We start from the raw sequence: 15,798 nt of genomic DNA, 5'->3' as shown, positions 1-15,798 counted from the left end.
GGGATAGCTAATAGGATTGTATTTAGTGGGCTAAGTGTTTACGAGATGCCTATTTTTACGTCTTTGGGAACAGAGTTTGTCAAATGAACCAATTTCTAAAACTCAGTTTTTACTAATCTGCACTTTGTCTTGTTCAAATCAATAAACAGAGTATGAGTTTAAAACCATAAGAAATTATTGATGAGTGTTCGTCCACGAGCTGTTAAAGGAACAGGAGATATTTCATTTTAAGACAGTGATTCTGGAGGGACTTTAGAAGAAACAGTTTAACTGTGAACTAACGCTAATGAAAATAAAGGATTTCATACTGGACTGTTCACAAAACTGCGAAAAATCTTAGCAGATAGACATGCAGCAATAAACGTTCACTCAGAGGACAATGCCTGTTTCGAGGGGTAAACTCAAGCTTTACAGGAATGTATCCTGTAAATAAGGATACTCAATGCATGTCTAAATATATTTTATACACTAAAAATTAAAATTTGCCTGCATACTGTGTCCTACTGCGTTGATACATGTTCCTACTTCTATAATGGAAAAAACAGATTGAAAGAGTCACTTCTAACATCTATGGCATCCCATTCTCTCATTATGAGTGGCTTACTGTGGAGGCAAGGAAGATGAGAAAGAACTTTTTGGGTTGAATCGTGATATGTTAGGAAACACAGAAACATATAAATCTAATGATGTTGCTGCTTGCTAATACAGATACATACCATTTTTAAGGCAAACACGGAAGTGCACATCCTCATCAGGCTTTAGTTGTAGTATGTGAGAGCTGTTAGTATTGTTTTTATTCCAAAGAAAAGTTAGATGCACATTTAATAGGGTGTGGACAGTTTAATCCAGTCGACGGTATGATGAACAGTGTCAGGCATATGCATAAAGTATACAAAGTTTAGCAAGAAACTGAAGCTGACTTTTGTAATTTATGCTGAGGCAAGAGATTCGTTAGAACCAGTTACTGCTTGCAGTCACAACAGCCACTCTGGTTCACATTCCATTAGGGTAATTTTGCATACACCATTTAGCGTAGTCTATTATAAGCACTGTGGCTATAACTGTAGATATCTGAGATTAAATTAAACATAGGCAGATAATTACAGCCGAGACTGTGGAAGAATGTTTATTGCACAATAATAAGGCGGAAATATGTCCGAAAGATAAGTTAGCCTCGTACTTCTGTAGACGAAATATGGAGAAAGGAGGAGCTGTCACATTTGTTAAAAACCGTTTTAAATTTAAGAATATTGATATTAATAAATTTTGCTTAGAGCAGCACTTACAAGCATGTGCAACAGAGATAGAAGTTCGTAATAGGTCCTTTATTATGGTAGCCATATACAGAGCACCTTCAGGATATTTCAACCTCTTTATAAACGGCCTTGAAGATTTATTACGTCACCTAAAATTAAAAAACAAAGAACTGGTGGTTGCTGGTGATTTTAATATAGATGTCCTGAAAAACACTGTCAGTGAACAGTTACTGAAATCGGTTACATTATCATTTAATTTCTACTGTAAATTTTCCAGCTAGTGTATACAAATGTTCTAAGACTGCCATTGATGATATCTTTATAGACAATTCCAAGCAACTAAGCCACATTACAAAACCAGTAGTACATAAGCTATCTGACCATGACGTGTAACACCCAACATTAAATTTTGAAAATTGTCAGGCTAAAACATCTACCAGAACTGAAAACAGAAAGCCTATAAAACAGTAAAAACTGAGAAATTTAGGACATTGCTTAATGAAATTCATTTGATGGACCTTTACAGCATACAAGACACAAATGAAAATACAAAACATTCATTAATAAAGTTAGCACCTTATTTGAAAATTGTTTTCCCCTGAAGGTAGCTCAAATTACGCAATAGTCTAACAAGAAACATGGATCACACAAGGGATAAAGATATGTGAGACAGAAATGGTTCAAATGGCTGTGAGCACTATGGGACTTAACATCTGAGGTCATCAGTCCCCTGGAACTTAAAACTACTTAAATCTAACTAACCTAAGAACACCACACACATCCATGCCCAAGGCAGGATTCGAACCAGCGACCGTAGCGGTCGCGCGGTTCTAGACTGTAGCGCCTAGAACCGCTCGGACACTCCAGATGGCTGAGACAGAAAGGAAACTGTATCTAATATGTAGGGACACCTTTGATACTAGCATTATAGCTCCTTACAAAAATTACTGCAAAATATTGAATGTTATTCAGAAATCTAAACACCTGCATTATGAGAAGAAGATAAATACATCCAACAATAAAATAAAAACATTATGGGATATAGTTAAGTCAGAAACAGGTAGGACCAGAAATGAGGGGGAACAAATAGCTCTAAAAATCAATGAAACCCTGGTAACAAATAAATGTTGTGTTGCAAACCATTTAAACAAGTATTTGGTCTCTGTTACTGATAGAATGGGGTCGTCATGTTCAGTAAATAATGCTATGGAATATGTGAGACAAGTGCAGACAAACAATCTCAGTAAAATGGAATTGACGCTTACTTCACCTAAAGAAATGGAATCCATTATAAAGTCCTTGAAATCAAAGCGTTCTAGTGTTTATGATAACATATGAACAAAGTTAATAAGAGTATTCATGTGAGCTTAGTCATATCTTAAGTTATTTGTGTAATCAATTATTTATCACAGGAACAATCACACATTGGCTTAAATATGCTGAAGTTATACCTCTCCACAAGAAAGGGGACAAAGAAATCCCATCAAATTACCGACCAATCTCACTTTTGCCAGATTTTTCAAAAATCATTGAAAAGGTTATGTTCAAGCATCTACTTAAGCACCTTAGTGAAAATAACATACTGTCAAAGTCACAGTTTGGGTTTCTGAAGGGTTCTGATACTGAGAAAGCTGTTTACACTTACAGTGAAAATGTCCTTAATTCATTAGACACCAAATTACTGGCATCTGGCATATTCTGTGACCTGTCAAAGGATTTTCATTGTGTGAATCACGGCATTCTTTTAAGTAAATTAAAGTATTATGGCATTACTGGTGGTGCCTAAAAGTAGTTTGTTGTATCTTACTAATAGAAAACTAAGTGTCATTACATAAAACTTCAGCAGTAGGCAATCAGACATCATCTGACTGGGAAGAAATTGCATGTGGTGTTCCACAAGGTCCCATACTAGGTCCCCTACTTTTCCTTGTCTACGTTAATGACCTGTCATCTGTTATTTGCAGATGATACAAACATTGTAATAAATAGTAAACCCAATATAAATTTAGAAAGGGCAGCTAACCAATTTTTTTGACATTAATAAGTGGCTCATAGCCAATTCAGTGTCATTAGACATTGAAAAGACCCACTATATGCATTGCAGAACTTCCAAGAGATTTCCTTCTAGTGTGTGTATAAAATATGAAGACATGTAAATAGGAGAAATTGAGAGTGTAAAATTCTTGCAATTACAACTTGATAATAAATTCAGTTGGGAGCAACATACTAACGAACTGCCAAAGCGATTAAACAAGTCTGTGTTTGCAATGCGAATGATGTCAAACATAGGAGATATAAATATAAAAAAACTGGCATATTTTGCTTATTGTCACTCCATTATGTCATACGGTATCATATTTTGGGGTAACTCCACAAACTGAGAAAAATTTTTTAGAGTACAGAATCGTATAGGAAGAGTAATGTGTAGTGGAAATCCAAGAACATCATGTCGAAAGCTATTTAAGGAATTGGGCATACTAACGACAGCTTCTCAGTATATCTATTCCTTAATGAAGTTTGTTGCAAATAATACAGATTTTTTTTCCAACTAACTGCTTAGTATACAGTATCAATACTGAGAATAAGAACAATATGCTTAGTTTCAGACAAGGCACAATTTAAACATAATTTAAAAGAATTTTTGGTGGCCTACTCCTTCTATTCCATCCATGAATTTCTCAATTTTAATGAAAATCTATTATGCTTTGATTTCTTACAATATTTGGTTGTAACTGTGTGAATGATGGATGTATGGATAGAAGATGTAACTCTTAAGTCTGTAAATAGTGGAAGTTCCATTTTAATTCTTGTACATAATTTGACTGTTCTTAACTGAGGATAATTTAAATGAATAAATTACTTTAACTTTTGACAATACTTGGTTGTAATAGCCAAGTAACTAGCTACTTTGCGAATGATGGATTTAATGAAAGCAGATGTAATCATTAAACATGTAAATATTAGAAGTTTAATTTTAATTCATTTACGTAATTTAACTGTTTATTGTGTGAGGATCATTAAAATTGATGAAATTCAAGTTTTTCTAATTACAGTTTTGTTATGTGTTTACCTGTCATCTTCCACACCCAGGAGGATCCCCTCTTTCGTGGATCTATGGAATGAATAATTAATCTAATCTAATCTGATTGGCAGGTGTTGTCCTGTTTGCTGGGACCCATTGAAGGAAGGTTATATTAAACACACTGTCATTCGCTGGCGTATTTTGAGGTGCTGCATTAACTAGCTACAAAGAGTGAACTACAGGCATCAGTATAGTGCCATTCGCATTTCACAATCTAAGGAGTTACGATTACCGTATCCTCATGAACATTAGTGAACCAATGACAATAAGCTGTGATAGAAAAGTTAAACCACAAGCCAGTCACATTTTCCTTCTGGAATCAAACGTGAAAATGTGGAAATCATTTACAAAAGGCATTTTAGTAATCCACCAAGAGAGGAGATAAAATATAAATTACCGATTTGTCGATATGATTGATTATTTGACGTGTCTCAGAAAGTGTGTATCATAGGCGAAATGAGACGAATTCAAGATAATGAAATTATACCTTTCTAACGATGACAACTTTGATTTTAGTTAGTCAGAAGGACACTTTTCCATATAAATATGTTAGTAATGAATCGTTTTTATGCAGAGTTCACTTACCTCGAATTGAGAAATCTAAACATCTATTAGAAAGTGACACTATAACAGAATACGAGCACCAAATAGCTAGCAGAGTATTGAAACTATTCAAATGCCAGAGATTAGGAGAGTATTCTGATTTATAAGGTTCGCAAAAGAGCTTCTGTGAAGTTTGGATGGTAGGAGACGAGGCACTGGCAGAATTGAAGCTGTGAGGATGGGTCGTGAGTCGTGCTTGGGTAGCTCAGTTAGTAGAGCACTTGCCCACAGAAGGCAAAGGTCCCGAGTTCGAGTCCAGGTCCGACACACAGTTTTAATCTGTCAGGAAGTTTCATATCAGTGCACACTCTGCCGCAGAGTGAAAATCTCATTTTGCAGTCGACACATTGTTTACAAACAATGCGTGCTCTTCTGTCACACAGAACCACATTCTAGCTTTGAATCTTTTCGTATTGTATGATCTGGTTATAAACTCACTGCATTCTTTCCCATTTTATATGTGAAATATTGTGAATAAGTATATTTGCTCTTTATGCTTTGCTGTGATTTTCACTACCATTTGGCTGTATTGGACATTTTAAATGATAGCTCATCGGGTGCTCTGGTTACTGTATGCTATAATTTCTCCAAATGAAACTACTGAGTAATTTTGTTGTAGGTGTAAGATTTTACAATTTTACTCTCTTACTGTGAATTCTTGAGTATTCCAGTATCCCGTGTTTTGAAGAACGATTGCTATGTGAAGTAATTTAAGGTATTTTAAAGTGAGAAGGTAATATTTTGGTATTGGATATTTATGTGTTTTGATGTGTAGCCTTTGTTACCCCTGAATTTTATCCATAATTCTAGTACTTTACAAGAAAACTTTAGTACCTTGCTTTTTAACATGAGTTCATGTGGTTAAAGATTTTTATATGATTTATGGAACATCATCCCTTCCTAACTACACCCTCTATTCTACTGAAATGTGTTAATATTTTGTAGCTTGCGAAACTTTGTGCAACTACTACCCATAAGTAATATGTGGAGGATATATCACAAATTTATTTTTATCAATCTTTTTAAATGTACTTTACCCAGTTCTTACCCAAGTTAGATGTTAACGGTTGCATTAAGCTGATTTATTAGGTTTTTTTAGCGAAATATTTTGATTACCATAGAATTAAGTATTTTGTTATAATAGCAGATTTTCCCCTCAACCTAACACAAACCAGAATAGTTTACTCCTCGTTAGTGAAGTTTTCTGGTATGATTTTGAATTTGTATTTTTTTTTAGATCTGATTGTATGGACAGTGATGATATCATCTATTACAGGAAATATTGTATTGTAATTTGAACAGTTTATATTTTACTATTTTCTTAATTCATGAAATTTAATAAAATTAGCTGCATGTAAGTCTCTCCCACGTACATACATTAAATGAAATATTGTAACAGATCATTCCTACAGTATTAAGGGCCCTACTAGGGCAAACCGACTTTCCAGGCAGTGACTGATGCCATTTTCTAAACGATGTTTGGTACCACTTCTTTGGGAGCAAGAAGGAATGTACATGGAGGCAGCCAGTCCAGGAATATTTTAGGGAATTCGTTTAAAAACTCTATTTCAAAAACCTAGGCAAATCCTTACAAGTGTTCTCCCCAAGTAACCTACACCGTACCTACGTGACACAAGTCGTTTGTCTTTCAAAACCAAGGCAGTAATGTCCAGTTAAATCTGCTGACAAGAGACGCCTTGTACCCTGTGCTGAAACTGCTAGCTAATTCATGCCATTGGTTTTAGCCAATAGGGTGTGTGGGATACCAATCACATGTGTGGATACCGTAGTGCTCTGCGGTGCAGAACACAGTTCCTTCTCTATCTTGTACACAGAAAGCTATGATGCGTAAAAGCTTACAAATGAAGTTCTATGCAGTGATTAATTCATTTTGTGTTGGGGAACATATCAATAAATCTAAAAATATGCATCCCTCCAAAAAATATATATATCTCGCAAAATATATATATATATCGGGAAACAATATATATCTCGGAATATATATATATATATATATATATATATATATATATATATATTTATTTATTTATCGGAAAATACTTACATATACATCTTGGAAAATATACATATATATATCAGAAAATAAAAATATTAATATCTCGGAAAATAAATATATATATATCTCGGAAAATAAATGTCTGTCTCTCAGGAAATAAATGTCTGTCTCTCGGAAAATAAATATCTGTCTGTCGGATATATATGTATATACACTCCTGGAAATGGAAAAAAGAACACATTGACACCGGTGTGTCAGACCCACCATACTTGCTCCGGACACTGTGAGAGGGCTGTACAAGCAATGATCACACGCACGGCACAGCGGACACACCAGGAACCGAGGTGTTGGCCGTCGAATGGCGCTAGCTGCGCAGCATTTGTGCACCGCCGCCGTCAGTGTCAGCCAGTTTGCCGTGGCATGCGGAGCTCCATCGCAGTCTTTAACACTGGTAGCATGCCGCGACAGCGTGGACGTGAACCGTATGTGCAGTTGACGGACTTTGAGCGAGGGCGTATAGTGGGCATGCGGGAGGCCGGGTGGACGTACCGCCGAATTGCTCAACATGTGGGGCGTGAGGTCTCCACAGTACATCGATGTTGTCGCCAGTGGTCGGCGGAAGGTGCACGTGCCCGTCGACCTGGGACCGGACCGCAGCGACGCACGGATGCACGCCAAGACCGTAGGATCCTATGCAGTGCCGTAGGGGACCGCACCGCCACTTCCCAGCAAATTAGGGACACTGTTGCTCCTGAGGTATCGGCGAGGACCATTCGCAACCGTCTCCATGAAGCTGGGCTACGGTCCCGCACACCGTTAGGCCGTCTTCCGCTCACGCCCCAACACCGTGCAGCCCACCTCCAGTGGTGTCGCGACAGGCGTGAATGGAGAGACGAATGGAGACGTGTCGTCTTCAGCGATGAGAGTCGCTTCTGCCTTGATGCCAATGATGGTCGTATGCGTGTTTAGCGCCGTGCAGGTGAGCGCCACAATCAGGACTGCATACGACCGAGGCACACAGGGCCAGCACCCGGCATCATGGTGTGGGGAGCGATCTCCTACACTGGCCGTACACCACTGGTGATCGTCGAGGGGACACTGAATAGTGCACGGTACATCCAAACCGTCATCGAACCCATCGTTCTGCCATTCCTAGACCGGCAAGGGAACTTGCTGTTCCAACAGGACAATGCACGTCCGCATGTATCCCGTGCCACCCAACGTGCTCTAGAAGGTGTAAGTCAACTACCCTGGCCAGCAAGATCTCTGGATCTGTCCCCCATTGAGCATGTTTGGGACTGGATGAAGCGTCGTCTCACGCGGTCTGCACGTCCAGCACGAACGCTGGTCCAACTGAGACGTCAGGTGGAAATGGCATGGCAAGCCGTTCCACAGGACTACATCCAGCATCTCTACGATCGTCTCCATGGGAGAATAGCAGCCTGCATTGCTGCGAAAGGTGGATATACACTGTACTAGTGCCGACATTGTGCATGCTCTGTTGCCTGTGTCTATGTGCCTGTGGTTCTGGCAGTGTGATCATGTGATGTATCTGACCCCAGGAATGTGTCAATAAAGTTTCCCCTTCCTGGGACAATGAATTCATGGAGTTCTTATTTTAATTTCCAGGAGTGTGTATATATATATATATCAACAATATATCTTGCTTTGGGTAATCACCAGTCCATCCGAACATCTCGATATAACGATTAATTCAGATATGTCGTACCGTATTGATCATCAGAGAATTTTTTGGCTACCGAAAAAATCAATCTATCGAATGATGTCGAATATAGAAAAATATCAACGTCACACGATATATAGCGAACTAATATATATATATATATATATATATATATATATATATATATATATATATATATATATATATATATAGGAAAACAAATGTCTGTCTCTCGGAAAATAAATGTCTGTCTCTCAGGAAATAAATGTCTGTCTCTCGGGAAATAAATGTCTGTCTCTCGGGAAATAAATGTCTCTCTCTCAGGAAATAAATGTCTGTCCCCCAGGAAATAAATGTCTGTCTCTCAGGAAAAAATATTTGGCCCTCGGGAAATAAATGTCTGTCTCTCGGGAAATAAATGTCTGTCTCAGTCTCAGAGAGTGTCTGTCTCTTGGTCTCGGAGAGTGTCTGTCTCTTGGTCTCGGAGAGTGTCTGTCTCTCGTCTCGGAGAGTGTCTGTCTCTTGGTCTCGAAGAGTGTCTGCTTCTCGCTCTCAGAGAGTGTCTGCCTCTCGGTCTCGGAGAGTGTCTGTCTCTCGGTCTCTGAGAGTGTCTGTCTTGCGGTCTCGGAGAGTGTCTCTCTCTCTCGGTCTCGGAGAGTGTCTGTCTCTCGGTCTCAGAGAGTGTCTGTCTCTCGGTCCCGGAAAGTCTCTCAATCTCAGAGAGTGTCTGTCTCTCGGTCTCGGAGAGTGTCTCTCTTGGTCTCGGAGAGTGTCTGTCTCTCGGTCTCGGCAGGGGGGTGTCGGCCTCGAAGGGGGGGCGTCGGTCTTGGAGGGAGGGCGTAGACTTCGAAAAAATGATCGACCTCTGGAAGGATGTCGACGTTTCGAAAAAGAATGATCTTACGAAATGTTTGGGCTAAGGAAAATTCTCGAATACAATCATAATCTCGAAAAATTTGGATTTGTCCAGACATTGCGACTTTGCAAAAGGTTCGACATATGGGATAACACATCGCTACAAGAAAATATCGGTAAGCGAAAGTGTCTGTACTGCGATACATATGTCGTTTTGAAATATCGATACGTCCATTAATATCGACTCCACGATGTATATCAATCGATATTCGTATACCGAACTGTCAGTAACTAAAGGCCCATCGCAATATTTCCACATTTCAAGTAATATCGATGGATCGAAAAATGTTACATCTAAAGTATCGATCATTTGAAAATGTGAAACAAGCTAAAAATATCGATTTCCTCAAACAATCGACATGTAAAGAAATGCCTACATCTGGAAAATTATCCGGTATCAACAATTATCTAACTTTGGGTAATCACCAGTCCATCCGAACATCTCGATATAACGATTAATTCAGATATGTCGTACCGTATTGATCATCAGAGAATTTTTTGTCTGTCAAAAAAATCAATCTATCGAATGATGTCGAATATTGAAAAACATCGACGTCACACGATATATAGCGAACTAACGTAAAATATCGGTCTCTTTCGAAAAATACCGATTTATCAAAAAATGCAGATCAACCGAGAGAAACCGAAATCTCGAAAAGTACCTATAGCTCGACAAATATCGACTCCCCTGAAAATATCTACCAAATAAATTCGAGCTATTGGAAATTGCTATATAACAAAATGTCGATGTATCGACATATATCGATGCACGTAGGATAATGGTCTCATAAGCAATATTGTTCCATCGAATAATATCGATCCAAGAGGTTATTGATTTCTTGCAGAATATCTATCTCTCACAGAATATCTATCTCTCACAGAATATCTATCTCTCACAGAACATCTGTCTCTCACAGAATATTTGCCTCTCACATAATATTTGTCTTTCACAGAATATATGTCTCTCACAGAATATCTGTCTCGCACAGAATATCGATGCACGGATGAATAACGATATCTCTAATAATACACATCTCTCGAATAATATCTATCCACAGAAAGATGTCGTTGTCTCGAATTGTGGCTATCTCACGATGTGTGTCCATCTCTGGAGGTATGTTGATATCTGGAGGTACGTCGATCTCTCGAAGTATGTCGGTCACTCGAAGGATTACAGTCTCTCGAAGGATTTCGGTCTCTTGAAGGATATCGGTCTGTCGAAGGATTTCGGTCTGTCGAAGGATTTCGGTTTGTCGAAGGATTTCGGTTTGTTGAAGGATTTCGGTCTCTATAAGGATTTCGGTCTCTCGAAGTATCTCGGTCTCTCGAAGGATTTCGGTTTGTCGAAGGATTTCGGTCTCTCGACGAAACTCGATCTCTCAAGGAATATCTGTGTAAGAACATCGGCTTATCACAGAATATATAAGTCATGAAATATATCGTTCCATCGAAGAATATCGATCTCTCACAGAATATCTACCTCTCGCAGAACACCTACCTCTCGCAGAACATGAAGAATATTGATCTACTCTAGAATATCGATCTAGCGAAGAATATTGACTTAGCATGTAAAGTCGACCTACCGAAAAATATAGGCCTATCTAAAAATATCGGTCACTCGAGAATCATTGACACACTGGCAAATTTCGATTCACCGATAAATATCGATCGGTCGAAAAATTTAGACTACAGGAAAACGGCCTTCCACCGATGTTATCGATCCATCGAAGCATGTAAATCCCTCGAAGAATATCCATCAACCAAAATTTTGATCCTTACTTCGTATCGATATCTTGAAGATTATCTACACATCGAAGAATTTCGATCCATCAAATATCATCGATCCTTCAAAGAATATCCAACCAAATGCATTTGTGCCTTGCGAATGGCATGGTGTGCTCCTGTCGAAATATCGGCGGTCATCGACGATGTCACCCGGCAGCAAACCTGTAAGATATTTGATCATTCAATTCGCCGGGAAAATGTAAAGTCTCACATTGTTTACCTCTACAGGGAAGGAATGTATCGTTGCTTGCCGAGGTTGGATAAACATCGCAGCAGTAGATTGAGGTTTGAATGTGCATTATCGTTTTTATTGAAGTGTCGAAATCATAGTGTGGTTCCAACGTTTGCTAAGGTTGTACATCATATTAATTCTCCTGCTGCCAATCGCATCAAGCAACATACTGGTTTAGTTCTTGGCCGTGAAAGGATCCACTATACTCGTCGCCAATTAGATTTTGTTTCTAAGGAATTATTTCAGCTTCATTTAATGTTGGCGTCTAATGTTTCTGAATTTTCTTGGGATTGGGTGGACGGTGCCTCTTGGTCGCAGTCTGACTGGGAATTTCAATCAGTAACTGCTCGTCATTTGGCGAATTTTGAATGTTTCCTTGGCTCAGTGTCTAATTCTAATTTTAATTCTCGACGTTCTGTGATCAATCTCATGGAGAAAACGTTTGACGACGTAGCTTTGTCTGTGCTGGGGAAAGATTTGAACTTCGCACCGACGCCTAAGAGTTTGCCAGTCGTTGATTTTATTAGTTATATCGAACAGGCTGTTTATAAACTATCTTCCGAGGCTGCGGAATAGGTTAGGAGGGAAGCTTGTCGTGTGTTGAGTGGAGCCCGTCCACCCAAGTGTAACATTACAGTAGCTGAGACGGCTGCTTTACGTTAACTCAGAATGGATCCTGATAGTGTTATTTTACCTGCGGACAAGGGAAACGCCACCATTTTGTTGAACAAGCACGATTACATTCAAAAGATGAAGTGTCTACTTTCTGATCCGTAGTATCGCAAAATCGGTAATGACCCTACTAAGAGTGTTGACAGAAAGACAAATAACCTCTTGAAGAAAAGTTCTTTGTCACAGTAGACTATAAAGAGTCTTATTTCTTACTGTGCTGTACCACCTAGATTATATGTCCTCCCTAAGGTCCATAAAGCGGCTATCCTGTTGAGGCCTATTGTTTGTAATATTGGTGCTCCGACATATCATGTAGCTAAACATCTTGCTAGTTTGTGGCGTGAACACCACATTAAGAACTCTGCACGTTTCTTACGTCGATTTTCGGAATTGCGTTTGAATGACTCTGCTATTTTAGTCAGTTTTGATGTGGTTTCTCTTTTCACTCGCGTTCCTCTCTGATTCGTTGCAGCTAATTGAGGTTATGTTTGGTGTCGAGTTAACAAATTTGTTTCGACATGTGCTGACTTCCACTTACTTATTATTCAATGGTTAGTACTACGAACAGACTGGTGGAGTTGCAAAGGAAGCCCGTTGTCACCTATTGTGACCAATTTGTTTATGGAGGACTTTGAGGAACGTGCATTGGAGTCAGCTACCTTGAAACCCGCGTGTTTTTTTCAGATATGTAGATGATACTTTTGTTGTTTGGCGTCATGGTAGTGAGAATTTAAACCGGTTTTTGGAACACCTGAATTCAATCCACCCGAATATTGAGTTCACTATGGAGGTGGAAAAGATGTGTTGGTCAAAAGGAAGACTGATGGTACGTTGGGTCATTCTGTTTATAGGAAGCCTACTCACACTGACTTGTATCTGCGAGCTGATAGTTGTCACCATCCAGCTCAGCGTGAAGGAGTACTTCGTACCTTGGTTCACAGGGCTCACGTTATCTCACACCCTGAAAGTTTGGCAGGTGAACTATCACATCTCGAAGTCACCTTTCGTCAGAATGGTTATAGTGCGCGGCAGATCAAACGTGCGTTGCGCTATCAGCCTTCTCTGCAACAGGTGAGTGACGATAGCAACGAAGTGGCACTAAGTCTACGACCTTTTTGCCTTACGCAGAAAGACTTTCCAACAGGATTGGCCGTATTTTACGGAAATATGATGTGAAATGTGGATTTCGACCACCTTCTATGATTAAGGCCCAGTTGGCGTCCGTAAAAGATGACCTTGGTTTGCGTAAGGCTAGGGTTTATCGTATTCCCTGCAGTTACGCTTTGTCATACATTGGTCAGACAATCAGGACAGTGGAAGACCGGTGTATTGAACATAAGCATCACACACGCTTACAACAGCCAAGCAAATCCGCTATCGCAGAACTTCGCCTATGGAATACAACAAAACAGAGATTCTGGCTTGCACGTTCAGCTATTGGAATGGTGTTATTAAGGATGCTGTTGAAATCAAACTATCAACCAACCTTATTAACAGAGATGGTGTAGCATCCCCTTACAACAATCATCCATGACTGTGCTTAAACTGACACACAATATTTTTAGCGCAATGGAATCTGACTTTCAATAATCCCTACAAAAGAATGGCCCCGACTAACATTAAACTATACCTTTCACAAATCACTTACCTCACAAAAATCTTCGTTACTCGAGCTACTGCAATACAGCGAGCGCCACTACTGCCAGCTAAATAAAAGATTCAAACTACGGAAGGCACTATCTATTGATAGGCATAGATAGCAAATGAAAGATTTTAAAAGAGAACAAACAATGTATTTACCTTAATAGTCATAATAGATAGCAGTTCATGACATCCATTCTTACAAATGTACTGTTTCTGATGGACACACCTCCAGATCATCCATTCTCAAAAATCCGCCATCTCACTTCTCCACATCCACCACTGCTGGCGGCTCGCCTCCAACTGAGCAATGCTACACACTGTTCACATCCAGCTGCCCAACACTACAATGGCAGACAGCAATGCAAACTAGCCACAGACTGCACACAGCACAGCCAGTGATTTTCATACAGAGCGCTATGTTGTGTTACCAATGAGAAAACCTAAACAGCCTACTTACAATGGTGGATTTTGTTTAAATGCTGCTTGGAATCCGGCTCTGTCTCTCATCAAAAAACAGACGGACAGAATTAGTGCTAATTCACCTGGTGATAAATAGTCACTATCGATATTTCTGATGTTGGTTATATTTCTTTGTTTCGACACATGTTCTGTGTGTGGCATCTTCCTTGTTTCTCCTCTGTCAACTTGAGAATATGAGGGTGGTCGACGACGTCACCCGGCAACAAACCCGTAAGTTATCTGAACTTTCAATTCGCCAGGAAAAGTTAAGCTCTCACAATATCCATGTGTCGAAGAATATCGATCCATCGAAGAGTATCGATCCAACGTAGAATATCGCTCCATCGAATAATATCTATACCCTGAAGAATATCTATACCTCGAAGAATATCAATACCTCGAAGAATGTCTATACCACGAAGAATGTCTATACCTCGAAGAATGTCTATACCTCGAAGAATGTCTATACCTCGAAGAATGTCTATACCTAGAAGAATGTCTATACCTTGAAGAATGTCTGTACCTCGAAGAATGTCTATACCTCGATGAATGGCTATACCTCGATGAATATCGTTCCCTCGAAGAATATCTATCCCTCGCTGAAAATCGATCTCCCACATTTTATCGATCTCCAGCAAAATGTCGATATCCAACAGACTACCGATATATCACAGACCGCCATTCTCTCACATTGCGTCGATATATCGAAAAATGGAGTTCAAGAAGAATATCAATATCTCGAGAATTATCCATCTATTAAATGATGTCGATCTATCGATAATTATGAAGATCATTTTAATTGGTGATGAGTTACCGAATACATTAGTGTGAAATTTAAATTTTGATGAATGCTCGGATGTCCAAATTGAGGCAAAAGACTTTAGCAAGAGTATTTAGAGGTATCATAGAGTAAATTTCGTGAATGTGACATGGCAGTGTGAATACTTGAATAAAGACTAAATGTACACGTATCATGATGGAACTGTTGGAGCTACAAGATTTCTTAAGCGGAGAGGGGGGAGGGAGGGGCGAAGGTAGTTGATACTACCTTATCTTCGCACTTTCCTACCAATGATTGCCTGCGATTCTATTAATCCGCAGATTTCACAATGCCGAAGACCATGGGAAGTAATATGATTTTTAAAGTTTAATTTCGTTTCTACGCTTTGGAGGGTAGTAATTTCGCAGTGTCCCCTGATTATTTTTGTTGCCGCCCGATAGGATTTTTCCAGTTGTTGTAATGTTTAAATGGTTCAAATGGCTCTGAGCACTATGGGACTTAATATCTGAGGTCATCAGTCCCCTAGAACTTAGAACTACTTAAACCTAACTAAACTAAGGACATCACACACATCCATGCCCGAGGCAGGATTCGAACCTGCGACCATAGCGGTCAAGCGGTTCCAGACTGTAGCGCCTAGAACCGCTCGGCCACTCCGGCCGCCGTTG

This window comes from Schistocerca americana, chromosome 1, assembly GCF_021461395.2.
Source record: "Schistocerca americana isolate TAMUIC-IGC-003095 chromosome 1, iqSchAmer2.1, whole genome shotgun sequence".
Lineage (NCBI taxonomy): Eukaryota > Metazoa > Arthropoda > Insecta > Orthoptera > Acrididae > Schistocerca > Schistocerca americana.
Note: the sequence above shows the minus strand (reverse complement) of the source record.